The sequence below is a fragment of the Microcaecilia unicolor genome, chromosome 5 (genome assembly GCF_901765095.1).
Source record: "Microcaecilia unicolor chromosome 5, aMicUni1.1, whole genome shotgun sequence".
NCBI classification, from domain to species: Eukaryota; Metazoa; Chordata; class Amphibia; order Gymnophiona; family Siphonopidae; genus Microcaecilia; species Microcaecilia unicolor.
The window spans coordinates 299,249,488-299,263,646 of NC_044035.1; positions in this window are offsets into that span (position 1 = coordinate 299,249,488).

Below are 14,159 nucleotides of genomic sequence, written 5' to 3' on the forward strand. Positions count from 1 at the left end.
TATGTACTGGATTCTGCACTTGGTGAAAGCTATCAATGAGAATCACAGTTCATGCTTTCCCAAACAAAACTTTTATTCTAAAACCTTTTATCCTATGATAATTACTAAACTGATTTCAGTTCAGCTTGAAACACAAGTGTGGTAATCACCTGAGGGGAATTTAGGAAGGGTTACCAGTATAGCAAAATAAGAATATGCTTTAAAAAAAAACAATGAAAAACAGATTTTTTTCTGACAGGCTTTCACACTAATGTGCGATGGGGTGGATCAAATTGGTAGAAGGGTAGCATTGTATGTTAAGGAGGGCCTTGAATTAAATATATTGAAATACTGCAGGAAACAAAAACACATCTTAGGAAATCCCTATGGATTGAAATAACTTGTGCAAAGGGGGAAAAGCATAGTGATAGGAGTGTACTAACCATCCACCTGGCCAGGATGAACAGACAGATGTAGAAATGTTATCAGAAATTAGGGAGGTTAACAAACTGGGCAGCACAATAATAATGGGTGATTTATTTTACCCTTATATTGACTGGGTAATGTAACATCAGGGGCATGCTAGGGAGGTAAAATTCCTTGATGAAATCAAGGAGTGCTTTAAGGAGCAGCTGGTACAGGAGCCAAGAAGAGGAGGAAAAATTTCTAGACTTAGTCCTTAGTGGAGCCACATATCTAGTGCTGGAAGCAATGTGCTATGGTCGCTTGATAACAGTGATCAGAATATGATCAGATGTGACATTGGTTTTGGAGTAAGTACACGTAGGAAATCCAATACATTAGCATTTAACTTGAAAAAGGAGACTATGATAAAATGAGAAGAACAGTGAAAAAAAAAACTTAGAGGAGCAGCTGCAAAGGTCAAAAATTTACATCAGGTTGTGGATGCTGTTCAAAAATAACATTCTGGAAGCCCAGGCCAAATATAGTCCATGTATTAAAAAAGGAGGAAAGAAGACCAAACGACAGCCTGCATGGTTAAAAAGTGAAGTGAAGGAAGCTATTAGAGTTTAAACCAAAATCCTTCAAAAAATGGAAGAAAGATCTGACTGAAAATAATAAGATACAGCATAAGGAATGGCAAGTCAAATGCAAAGGGCTCATAAGGAAGGCAAAGAGGGACTTTGAAAAAAAGATTGTGTTGGATTCAAAAATACATGGTCATTTTTTTTTTTTAGGTAAATTAAAAGCAAGAAGCTGGCAAAAGAATAGGTTGGACCGCTAGATGACCAAGGGGTAAAAGGGGCACTCAGGGAAAACAAAGCCCTAGCAGAGAGATTAAGAGGGGAATAATGAACGGGGATGACCATCTCTAAGGGCACCCATCTGTAAGGACGGCGCCGCGAAGGGGCAGGGAAAACCCCATATTATCGAACAAGATGGGCGTCCATCTTTCGTTTCGATAATATGGTCGGGGATGCCCAAATCTCAACATTTAGGTCGACTTTAGAGATGGTTGACTTAAATGTTGAGATGGGTGAACTTAGAGATGGTCGTCCCCCGGTTTTCACCCATCATGGAAACCAAGGACGCCCATCTCAAAAAGACCAAAATCCAAGTCATTTGGTCGTGGGAGGAGCCAGCATTCATAGTGCAGTGGTTCCCCTCACATGCCAGGACACCAACTGGGAACCCTAGAGGGCACTGCAGTGGACTTCACAAATTGGTCCCAAGTGCATAGCTCCCTTACCTTGGGTGCTGAGCCCCCCCAAAACCCATTCCCCACAATTGTACACTACTACCATAGCCCTTATGGATGAAGGGGGCACCTACATGTGGGTACAGTGGGTTTGTGGTGGGTTTTTGGAGGGCTCAACATTTACCATCACAAGTGTAACAGGTAGGGGGGGGATGAGCCTGGGTCCGCTTGCCTGAGGTGCACTGCACCCACTAAAACTGCTCTATGGACCTGCCTACTGCTGAGATGGACCTGAGTATGACATTTGAGGCTGGCAGAGGCTGGCAAAAAAAGTTTTTGAAGTTGTTTTTTTGAGGGTGGGCAAGGGGTTAGCAACCACTGGGGGAGTCAAGGGAGGTCATCCACGATTCCTCCGGTGGTCATCTGGTCAGTTCAGGCACTTTATTGAGACTTGGTCGTGAAAAAAAATGGACCAAGTAAAGTCGACCAAATGCTCGTCAGGGATGCCCTTCTTTTTCCATTAGCAGCCGAGGACACCCATCTCTTAAGAACACCCCAGTTCCGCCTTCGCTACACCTCGACACGCCCCCATGAACTTTGGTCATCCCTGCAACGGACTGCATTTGAGGACGCCCAAACTCGGCTTTCGATTATGCCGATTTGGGCGACCCTGAGAAAAGGACCCCCATCTCCCGATTTGTATCGAAAGATGGGCACCCTTCTCTTTCGATTATGCCCTATAAATGACTTCTTGCATCAGTCTTCACTGAGAAAGATTTATTAGAGATACCAGTGCCAGAAATTATATTCAAAGTTGACGAGTCAGAGAAACTGAATGATGTAATGGTGCAATTTGTCAATTTGAAGAATAGCGAATGACCTGGACTGGATGGTATTCATCCAGAGCAGGGCCGCCAAGAGGGGGGAACAGGGGAGACAAAATTCCCGGGGGCCCAGGCCTCCAAGGGGGGCCCGGCGCCGCAGTCCCACCCACCACCGGGCCCCTTCCATCCAAACCCCGCCAGCAGAAGTGCTATCTACAGTCTTCTGACTCCGGCATGCACAGCCCACGCAGATGCGCTCCTCTCAGCTGATCTTCGCTGTACATCTGCAGGGCTTCTGTGCATCTGACGTCCTGCACGTGCAGGACGTCCAGACGCACAGAAGCCCTGCAGAGTACAGTGAAGATCAGCTGAGAGGAGCGCGTCTGTGTGGGCCACGCACGCCGGAGTCAGAAGACAGCACTTCTGCTGGCGGGGGTTCGGGTGGAAGGGGCCCGGCCCGGTGGCGGAGGCGGGTGGGACCTGGGGGGTTGGCAGTGGGGGCGGGGCCCGGGGGCAGCCTTGTCCAGGACCAGCCCAGTCTCTCGGCGGCCCTGTCCCAGAGCACTGATAGAATTGAAAATTAAACTTGCAGTATTATTGTTAGTAATATGTAATTTATCTTTAAATCAAGCATGGTACCCGGAATATTGGAGGGTGGCCAATGTAACACCAATTTTTAAAAAAGGGTTCCAGAGGTGATCCGGGAAATTATAGACCAGTGAGCCTGACGTCAGTGCTGGGCAAAATGGTAGAGACTATTATAAGAACAAATTACAGAGCATATTCAAAAGCATGGATTAATGAGACAAAGCCAACATGGATGTAGTGAAGGGAACTCTTGCCTCACCATCTATTACATTTCTTTGAAGGGGTGGAATAAACATGTGGATAAAGATGAGCCAGTCAATATTGTGTATCTGGATTTTCAAAAGGCGTTTGACAAAGTACCTCATGAAAGACTCCAGAGGAAATTGGAGAGTCATGGATAGGAAAGTAATGTCTTACTGTGGATTTAAAACTGGTTAAAATATAGTAAACAGAGAGTAGGGTTAAATGGTCAGTATTCTCAAAGGAGAAGGATAGATAGTGGGGTTCCCCAGGGGTCCTGTGCTGGGACCAATTCTTTTTAATGTATTTATAAATGGTCTAGAGATGGGAATAATTATGAGGCAATTAAATTTGCAAAGTTATTCAAAGTTGTTAAATCGCAAGAGGATTGTGAAAAATTACAAGAGGACCATATGAAACTGGGAGACTGAGCATCCAAAAGGCAGATTACGTTTAATATGAGCAAGTACAGAGTGATGAATGTGGGAAAGAGGTACCCAAATTATAGCTACATAATGCAAGGTTCCACATTAGGAGTCACCAACCAGGAAAGAGATTAGGTGTCATCGTTGATGATATGTTGAAACACTCTGCTCAGTCTGCTGCGGTGGCTAAGAAAGCAAATAGAATTTTAGGTATTATTAGGAAAGGAATTGAAAATAAAAATGAGGATATTATAATGTCTTTGTATCGCTCCATGGTGTGATGCACCTCAAATATTGGGGCAATTCTGGTCATCGCATCTAAAAAAAAGATATAGTGGAATTAGAAAAGGTACAGAGAAGGGCGACAAATATACTAGGACTAGTGGCACACAATGAAGCTACAAAGTAGTAAATTTAAAACAAATTGGAGAAAATATTTCTTCACTCAATGTGCGATTAAACTCTGGAATTATTTGCCAGAGAATGTAGTAAAAGCAGATATTTTTGGTTTGGATAGCTTCCTAAAAGAAAAGTCCATAAACCATTATTAAAGTGGACTTGGAGGAAAATCCACTGCTTATTTCTAGGATAACTCAAATAATGATTGAGACCGTCACTCTGTCTCATGTGTTAAAATAACAAACAGAATACACAGAGTGTGTGTATGGCGATGCGATAGTCTTAAATACTATTTGAACTAAAGTGAAAGGGAGTCTCATACACAATTTGTCTGTAGATAGTACTATTGTTTTCACTCAATAGGTGAATATATTACATATATTCATGTCATAATCATTGACTCACCTCCACCAACCCCTTTTATAATCACAAAAAAGCAACTTGCTCTGTTTTCTTCAGTAAATATATATTTGTCAAAAAGCAACACACTACACTTATCTTAGGCGAAAAGGTGCCCTTTTCGCCTAAGATAAGTGCAGTGTGTTGCTTTTGACAAATATATATTTACTGAAGAAAACAGAGCAAGTGCTTTTTGTGATTATAAAAGGGTTGGTGGAGTGGAGTCAATGATTATGACATGAATATATGTAATATATTCACCTATTGAGTGAAAACAATATTACTATCTACAGACAAATTGTGTATGAGACTCCCTTTCACTTTAGTTCAAATAGTATTTAAGACTATCGCATCGCCATACACACACTCTGTGTATTCTGTTTGTTATTTCTAGGATAAGCAGCATAAAATGCATTGTACTGTACTTATATACTTATGTACTTATTAAAAATGCACTGACATTTACTAATTGAAAACAGGTATATGCATGCTTCAGTCGTCCTCCTCCTCCTCTTTGTCATGGGGAAAGCAATATGAATGTTGGACTATATGATTTTGTCCATGTATTTTTACAAAGCATGATACCAAAGCAGAATTGAAAGGACCACATAGTACAATATATTGAAACTGGATATCAGAGGATAATTAATATTGTTTTGATGATCACTAAAAATGTATAATTGCAACGTAGTCAAGCTCAGTTATTGTGAAAACTTGGATGTACTGGAGAGCAAGAGACAAACTGTCCAACAATGAAGACAACGTAAATCTATTCAGTGGAAATCTGGACATATTCAGCCCCACAGAATTTTATCTTATAGTACTATCAGGCTTTAATCCCATTCAAAGTTACATTTGTACATGGTCCAGCATGTCAGGCTAACTATATGAGACATGTATGTTCTGTGAGAGAGCTGTGATTTCATCAAGAACTATGTTTAACATGCTTATTCCTAATTCGTTTAGGCTTCTTCAAGATGGCTGCCTGTGTGATCCACTTTAAACTAGTATGCTTGACTTCTCATACCTATAGATTTAAAAATCTTTACATATTTTTGATCTTTTGCCAAAGTCAGTGTTAAAGGTATAGTACCATTTTTAATTTTACTGCTCAATATAGCAGTTGTAGCATTACAAAAATCATTTAAAAGACTATAATGCATTTCTAGCCCATTCAAGTTTCAAGCAATACATGTTCTAAGATGTCGAGAATAGAGACTCTGGCTCAAGAATGTGTCCTCTAAGTCTATATCAACTGTCACACGATACCCCTTTTTTGAAGACTCCATTGTCACCTCTTCTGGAGGCAGGACCTTTTCTGTCCTACTGGATGTCTGTTGGTACTACAATAAAGGTACATGCAAGTTCACATATACTTGAGGCACCTGTTGCACTGCACACCAGCAACGCAATGCCCCAGAAAGTCTGTTGCTAAGCTGAATGCAGTTCATGAGCTATGACCCAATTCTGAAAGCACCTGCACCCATTCAAATTGAGTCCATGAAGGTCTGTGTGACTATACTAGAAATATGAAATATGATGGTTTTACTTTTAGCTTCACCATTTTTTCTCAAGTACCGTACTTCCCATTGCATCTCACTTGTTTGGCATTGTGGCAAAGAAATTAGAAGCTGAAACTGGTGTTAGGATGTATAGCTCTTTCATTGATTCTCCCTTCACTCGTACTTTCCCTGCTGATGGGCAGTGTGTCATGTATACACAGCAGGAACTAGGTTTGTGAGCCCTTGGGCCACTGCCGAGGAGCGGCAGCGGCAGGAGAATCACCCAAACACAAGACAAGGCAGACCGGAACTGGAACACAGTGGATTGGGGCAAGGCTTCACCTACACTTAGCCCACCCTTCACCTGGAGTTAAGCTCTGGGCTGCAGGCGGCCGGCAGGACTTACTGACAGGACAGGAAGGCCGGACTGCAGGACACAGCAGCAGGCAGACAGACAGCAAGAAATACTAGAAACACGCTGGGTTCCAGGGAAACAGTAGACAACGAATAGTCCAGGAACATCTCGGGTCTAGGCAGGCGGCAAGCAGAAGAATAGTTCAGTAACAATCCGGGTCTACGCAGGCAGCAAGCAGAAGAATAGTCCAATAACAATCCGGGTCTAGGCAGGCGGCAGGCAGAAGAAAGTCCAGTAGACAAGCAGAGTCAAAGTCACAAAAGAAGAGTAAAGCACAAGGCACTGCAACAACTCACACAAAGGAACACCTCTGAAGAACCCTGTTGCAAGGCAAACTAGAAACCCTCCCAGGTGTCTCTAGCTTTTAGCGGGCACAAATCATTAGCCTTTATAAAAGACTTCCTTTATAAAAGACCCCCTTATTTATTTATTTATTTATAAGTACATAAGTAATGCCACACTGGGAAAAGACCAAGGGTCCATCGAGCCCAGCATCCTGTCCACGACAGCGGCCAATCCAGGCCAAGGGCACCTGGCAAGCTTCCCAACGTACAAACATTCTATACATGTTATTCCTGGAATTGTGAATTTTTCCCAAGTCCATTTAGTACTTGTCCTTTAGGAAACCGTCTAACCCCTTTTTAAACTCTGCCAAGCTAACCGCCTTCACCACGTTCTCCGGCAACAAATTCCAGAGTTTAATTACGCGTTGGTGAAGAAGAATTTTCTCCTATTGTTTTAAATTTACTACACTGTAGTTTCTTCGCATGCCCCCTAGTCCTAGTATTTTTGGAAAGCGGAACAGACGCTTCACCTTCCACCTGTTCCACTCCACTCATTATTTTATATACCTCTATCATGTCTCCCCTCAGCCGTCTCTTCCCCAAGCTGAAAAGCCCTAGCCTCCTTAGTCTTTCTTCATAGGGAAGTCGTCCCATTCCCGCTATCATTTTAGTCGCCCTTCGCTGCACCTTTCCAATTCCACTATATCTTTCTTGAGATGCGGCGACCAGAATTGAACACAATACTCAAGGTGCGGTCGCACCATGGAGCGATACAACGGCATTATAACATCCTCACACCTGTTTTCCATACCTTCCTAATAATACCCAACATTCTATTCGCTTTCAGAGCCGCAGCAGCACACTGAGCAGAAGGGTTTCAGTGTATTAATCGACGACGACACCCAGATCCCTTTCTTGGTCCGTAACTCCTAACGTGGAACCTTGCATGACGTAGCCTATAATTCAGGTTCTTTTTTTCCCACATGCATCATCTTGCACTTGCTCACATTAAACGTCATCTTGTCCGTCTACGGCCGCCCAGTCTCCCAGTCTCGCAAGGTCCTTCTGTAATTCTTCATAATCCTGTCGCGAGTTAACGAATTTAATAACTTTGTGTCATCAGCAAATTTAGTTACCTCGCTAGTTACTACTCCATCTCTAAATCATTATAAATATATTAAAAAGCAGCAGTCCCAGCACAGACCCCTGAGGAACCCCACTAACCACCCTTCTCCATTGTGAATACTGCCCATTTAACCCCACTCTTTGTTTTCTATCCTTCAACCAGTTTTTAATCCACAATAGGACTTTCCTCCTATCCCATGTATTTATTTATTAGGATTTATTTAAACACTAACTTGCATGCATGAATGCACAGAATACCCCAACAGTGACTTGATTTTGAAAATTCATAAGTTTAAATGGCACCAATCAACTAGGAAGGATACAAAAAGGTTTGTTTTTTTTTTACTTTTGAGACAAAAATAAGAAATGAGGTATTATGAAAACTGACTCCATTAATTCCTCATTTAAAGTCCTAAAAAAAATCCGCCAATCAAGCGGAGAACTCGAACGCCCCCACGGGAAAAACACAGATATAGGTAAAAAGTGGGATGTTTGACCACGGAAATACAAATCCTAGAGACAATATCATAAAAACTTCTTTATTGAAGAAAAGACTTGACACAACTGAAATGCCTGAAACACGATTTGGTCCGTGTGACGAACCAAACGTAAAGTGATTGGCTATATTACAAAAGTGGTCTTAGTGACCCGCTTCGGACAAGCTTACCACGAAAGGTCTTTTCAAGACCACTTGTAATATAGCCTATCACTTTACGTTTGGTTCGTCACACGGACCAAATCGTGTTTTAGGCATTTTAGACTCCTGATGCAGGCCTGTAGGCCGAAACACAACAGTTGTGTCGAGTCTTTTCTTCAATAAAGAAGTTTTTATGATGTGGAGGGGCATAATTGAATGAAAACGTCTATCTCCATGGGCGCTTATCTCCGAGAATGGGTCCGTGAAGGGGCGGACCGAACCGTATTTTCGAAAAAAGATAGACGTCCATGTTTTATTCGACAATTGTGAGCTGGGCGTTTTTGTTTTTCAGTGATAATGGAAAATGAAAGCCCCCAGCTCAAAAACGAATAAATCCAAGGCATTTGTTCATGGGAGGGGCCAGGATTCGTAGTGCACTGGTCCCCCTCACATGCCAGGACACCAACCGGGCACCCTAGGGGGCACTTTTACAAAAAAAAAAAAAGGTAAAAGAGCTCCCAGGTGCATAGCACCCTTCCCTTGTGTGTTGAGCCCCCAAATCCCCCCTCAAAACCCACTGCCCACAAGTCTACACCATTACTATAGCCCTAAGGGGTGAAGGGGGGCACCTACATGTGGGTACAGTGAGTTTGGGGGGGTTGGACGACTAAGCATTAAGCAGCACAATTGTAACAGGTGGGGGGGATGGGCCTGGGTCCACCTGCCTGAAGTCCACTGCACCCCCTAACAACTGCTCCAGGGACCTGCATACTGCTGCCAGGGAGGTGGGTATGACATTTGAGGGTGAAAATAAAAAGTTGTGAAACATCATGTTTTGTGGTGGGAGGGGGTTAGTGACCACTGGGGGAGTCAGGGGAGGTCATCCCCGATTCCCTCTGGTGGTAATCTGGTCATTTAGGGCACTTTTTGGGGCCTTATTCGTGAAAAAACAGGGTCCAGGAAAAGTGCCCTAAATTCTAGCTACAAACGTATACTTTTTTTCCATTATCGGCGAAAGGCCCCATCTGTCCTCGGCCGATAACCACGCCCCAGTTCCACCTTCGCCACGCCTCCGACACCGCCCCCGTCAACTTTGTACGCTTCCGCGATGGAGTGCAGTTGAAAACGTCCAAAATCGGCTTTCCATTATACCGAATTATTCGTTTTTGTGAGATAAACGTCTATCTCCCGATTTGGGTCAAAATCTAGGCATTTTTCTCTTTCAATTATAAAGTGGATTGTCTCCAGGATTTGTATTTCCGTGGTCAAACATCCCACTTTTTATCTATATCATCATTTAAAGTCCTAGCCATAAAGAATGTTTTTGTAAAACTTATGTGTGCATCAGAGAGGTACAAAAGCAAGTGGAGAAACTGTATAAAATATAGACATATTCATATTGCAAAACAGGAAATGAATATATACATTTTTTTATCCACCTTAGCCACATCTAAACACACCCCTTGAAATTTTTGCATACTAGTCATCTGTAGATAATGACTTTCTAAAATCACCATTTACATATCTAGCCAAAGGTATTAAATAATTATCAGCTTCATTATAAAATAAAAGACCTTCATTCTGAGTGAGGGATAGCCTACTTACTTGAAGGGTTGTTTGCTCTTCCTTCAGTATGTTTGACTTTTGAGCTGCATTTTTCTTTTTCTACAATAAGATGTTATATATTTTTCTGCCAAAGCTGATTGTAGATATTGTAGCATAAAGCGTTTCAATTGACTTGGGAAGTTCATGAAAATGTCACGAGCCTGTTTATTTAATCCATCTCATTTGATTTCATCACATGGCATTTTACAATTAATCACTTAGCAAAAAGCAAAATTAATCTTATTAGGCTGATTTAAGTATATCATGGTTTACAACCACTTCAATGAATGAAATGCAAGCATCTCTTGCAGTGGAAAACAGTACAATTGAAAGTAAAAATGACTTGTTGACCTGATTTGAATTTGTACACAAAAACAGAAGGTGGCTAATATTCTGGTGAGAGCAATCCCACAATTTGACAAAATGGATGTATTTTACCAAGGTTAGGTAAGGTGCCTGCTATGGCCAATAATACAGGCATCCATGCACTGTAGATAACATGGTGCCATGTGGTGTCTGCCCTCGGTGGTAAATGCAGAACAGATCCTAGGCACACCCCCTGCATTTATCGCACAGGCTTTATACTTACTGTACACATGATAAGTACAAAACCTTATCTCACTGGACCCCAGTGTGTTACTCTGGCCCTGGCAGTCATATTCCATGTATTCCCAGGAGTGGAGGGGGACTGAAGGCATGTGGAGGGTTGCTATTGACACATGTGGGTGGGCATAGGGAGGGTCTTTTTCAGTTGTGAGATCTATGGAGAGCTTGTGATCAAGGGTGTTGGGGAGGAATAGGATTTTGGGGGGAAGGCAAGGGGATCTGTTCTTCGCTACTGACAACTGATAGTGCAGCTGTCCTTGGCATCTACTCTTTAGATGATTGTAAGTGCAGCCAAACTATCAGCAGTTGTGACGCAATCAGATGGTACTTACTCCTGTGCTGACCACACCTCCAACTTACTCATGTTCGAGGCTGACCGAATTTCAGTTTTGGTTTTGGATTAGGCACTGAAACTGGCCGAAAACTGGGCTCGGGTTTCAGCCAAAAACGCCAGTGCAGTTTAATAGAACTTCTGCAACCAACAGATAAACTCTTCTGAACTCTTCATGTACATTGTCCACCCAAGACTATTTGTAATAATCTTAGCCACTCCACTTCACTCTCTGAGTATTCCAAAGCTGTACATATTTACTCCTGTCATTTACCCATCCTGTTGTATCAGCAATAAACTCAAGGCTGCTCCTGTTACTCTTGATACCAATCCACCTCCTTCAGGCACAGACCCTTTAGGCTGTCCTTCTTCCAGTGATACACCTCACAGGGCTGCACCCGGTCTCGAACAGGCTTCCCCTGTTCTGATTAAAGCTTCCAGTCTGGATTTCCCTTATCCACCTGAAGCTTTTTCTCCCTTCACAGTTGTCACTTATAGGGGCAGCAACTACTCTTTTATTCAGCCTGCATTTATTTCTTTTACTTCAGGATCCCCCAATGCTCCCAAGGAGACCTGGTGGGGTATAGGCAACCAAAGACCTCATGTACCTCATTCCAATCCCTTTTATTACTTTCCACTCTACCTCTTGGTTGATATCCCAGAGCCTAGAACTACCAATTTTGCATTATAGAATTGACACTTAGGGCTAGATTCTATATATGATGTCAATGGTGCTAAAAAAAAGCTATTCTATAAGCTGCACATAAAGTTAGGTGTGGTTTATAGAATAGCATATATGTCCAGGATTCATGCCCAACTATAGGTGCATCCATTTGCATATCTCCATTATTCTATAACAACGCGTGTTAATTTTAGGAATGCCCCATTCTGCCCATGACTCTCCTATTTCCCTTTTTCAGATCACATGTAAATTTTAGATGCAGATCCCATGCCTAAATTTACATGCATAAATGCCAATTAAATCCAGTTAATGCCAATAATTGCTTCTTAAAAAGGCAATTATTGGCACTGATTAGTTTGTTATTCAATTAAATTGCAAGCACGACTTTTATATAATTAGGGGATTAGCACCCATGTTTTTCCACCTATATTTTGGCAGTTTCTTGAATCTATCCCTATGTGTCTTCATAAAGTAGGCTAGACATAGGTACCTACTTAACCTTCACACATAGACAATTGGTTGTAATATTATTCTCCACATGTATAGGCAATTAATGCAAAGCCTTGGCAGTTATTGTGCCATAATTTTGGCAATTACTACACAATGGCTGTAAATCCTTATTGTACTTTAGTAAATAGGTCCCTTGATGTCCCTGCCACTTGTCACACTAGCTAACAGGAAGCTTCTTTCCCATGTGCACTACAATTCAATCACCCACTTTTTATTGATAATTCATTATATGTTGCTGCTATCACTCTGAATCTCTGATATGCCTTTTACTGTAATGATTTTATACCATAATGGCCTTCTGACTGTGTCAATCAGCACTACATGTATGTACAATAATATTACTCTGTAATTTGCCTTGGGAGAATGCTTAAAGCTTTCTCTCATTTTCTCAGCTTAACTCCTGTATTATCTGAGTTTTTACATTAAATGACCATACTTAATATCTCATGACATGTCACCTATTATCTAGGGTGGATTCTGATGCAGTACTTACCCAGTTGCACAATCTATGTTAATAAGATTACACTTGCCCAATTTTTGGCAAGAGGAGTTGGTTCAATGCATCAGCATTTAATCTGTAGAAAGAACTTAAGGCAAAGGACAAAAACAATTTGATCTGCAGGTGGTTAAATGTAGGCAGAATTGATGTGATTTGCTGTTTTAAGAAAGAATAGAAAGGCATTCACCTTCATATAATGTTCTTCCTATAAGATGCCTCTCAATGTCCTTTATTTATTAGGATTTATTTACTACCTTTTTGAAGGAACTCACTCAAGGCAGTGTACAGCAAGAATAAGTCAAACTTAAGCAATAGACAATTACAGCAGTAAAAATATTCAAACAGTAATACAAAGTATGGCATAGTATGCTACATTACAATGTCAACACAATGCACAATAAATCATTTTAATAGACTGCATAGGATGTAAGCAGAGATGGGACATATAGATAGATAAGATAGATTAACAGGTGTGTGTGTGTGTGTGTGTGTGTGTGTGTGTGTGTGTGTGTGTGTGTGTGTATGTGTGACTAGCAAGTTAGTTACTTCTTCTATTGAAGGCCTGAGTGAAAACCCAAGCTTTCACGTGCTTCCTGAAGTAGAAATGGTCTTGTGCTGAGTGAAGCCTTTCAGACAGTGCATTCCAGAGTGCGGGGGCTACTCCGGCGAAGGCTTTCTTCAGTTATCACATCATGTGTTTAGAAGCAGAAGCATAGTAACCTCTATGAAGGAAGGACATTTTGATTACATATTGTATCAAAGTGAGAGTTAGGAAGCTATGGAATGAGAGCAATAGAAGCAACTGTTGCTCAAGTTGAGACAGGGGCAGTGAATTAAGCCAAATCAGTGTTTCAAAGCCTCTCCACTGATATCCAGCCTCAGTGGCTGATGTGTGTTTGTTTTGGTTTTGGGGTTTTTTTTGTGTGTGTGTGTGTGGGGGGGGGGGGGGGGGGGGGGGGGGGGGGGGGGGGGGGGGGGGGGGGGGGGGGGGGGGGGGGGGGGGGGGGGGGGGGGGGGGGGGGGGGGGGGGGGGGGGGGGGGGGGGGGGGGGGTTATGCCAACCATAGTAGCTGAAATAAATCTGGATATTCACACTGGTATCCAGACAGTGGCTGGCACTAAATATCTGGATTCAGTGGTGACCAGCACTGTATCCAAGAAGCGATGATATTCTGTCTGCTAACAGGGATCTGGAAAGCAGACTAACCAGCTTATAATTGAAAAAGAAAAACGTCTATATGCGACCCAAATCGGGAGATAGACGTTTGTCTCAAGAAAGACGAATAAAGCGGTATAATCGAAAGCCGAATTTGGACGTTTTCAACTGCACTCCATGCGCGGATGCGGACAAAGTTGATGGGGCGTGTCGAAGGCGTGGTGAAGGCGGAACTGGGGCGTGGTTATCAGGCGATCAGAGATGGGCGCCTTCGCCGATAATGGAAGAAAAAT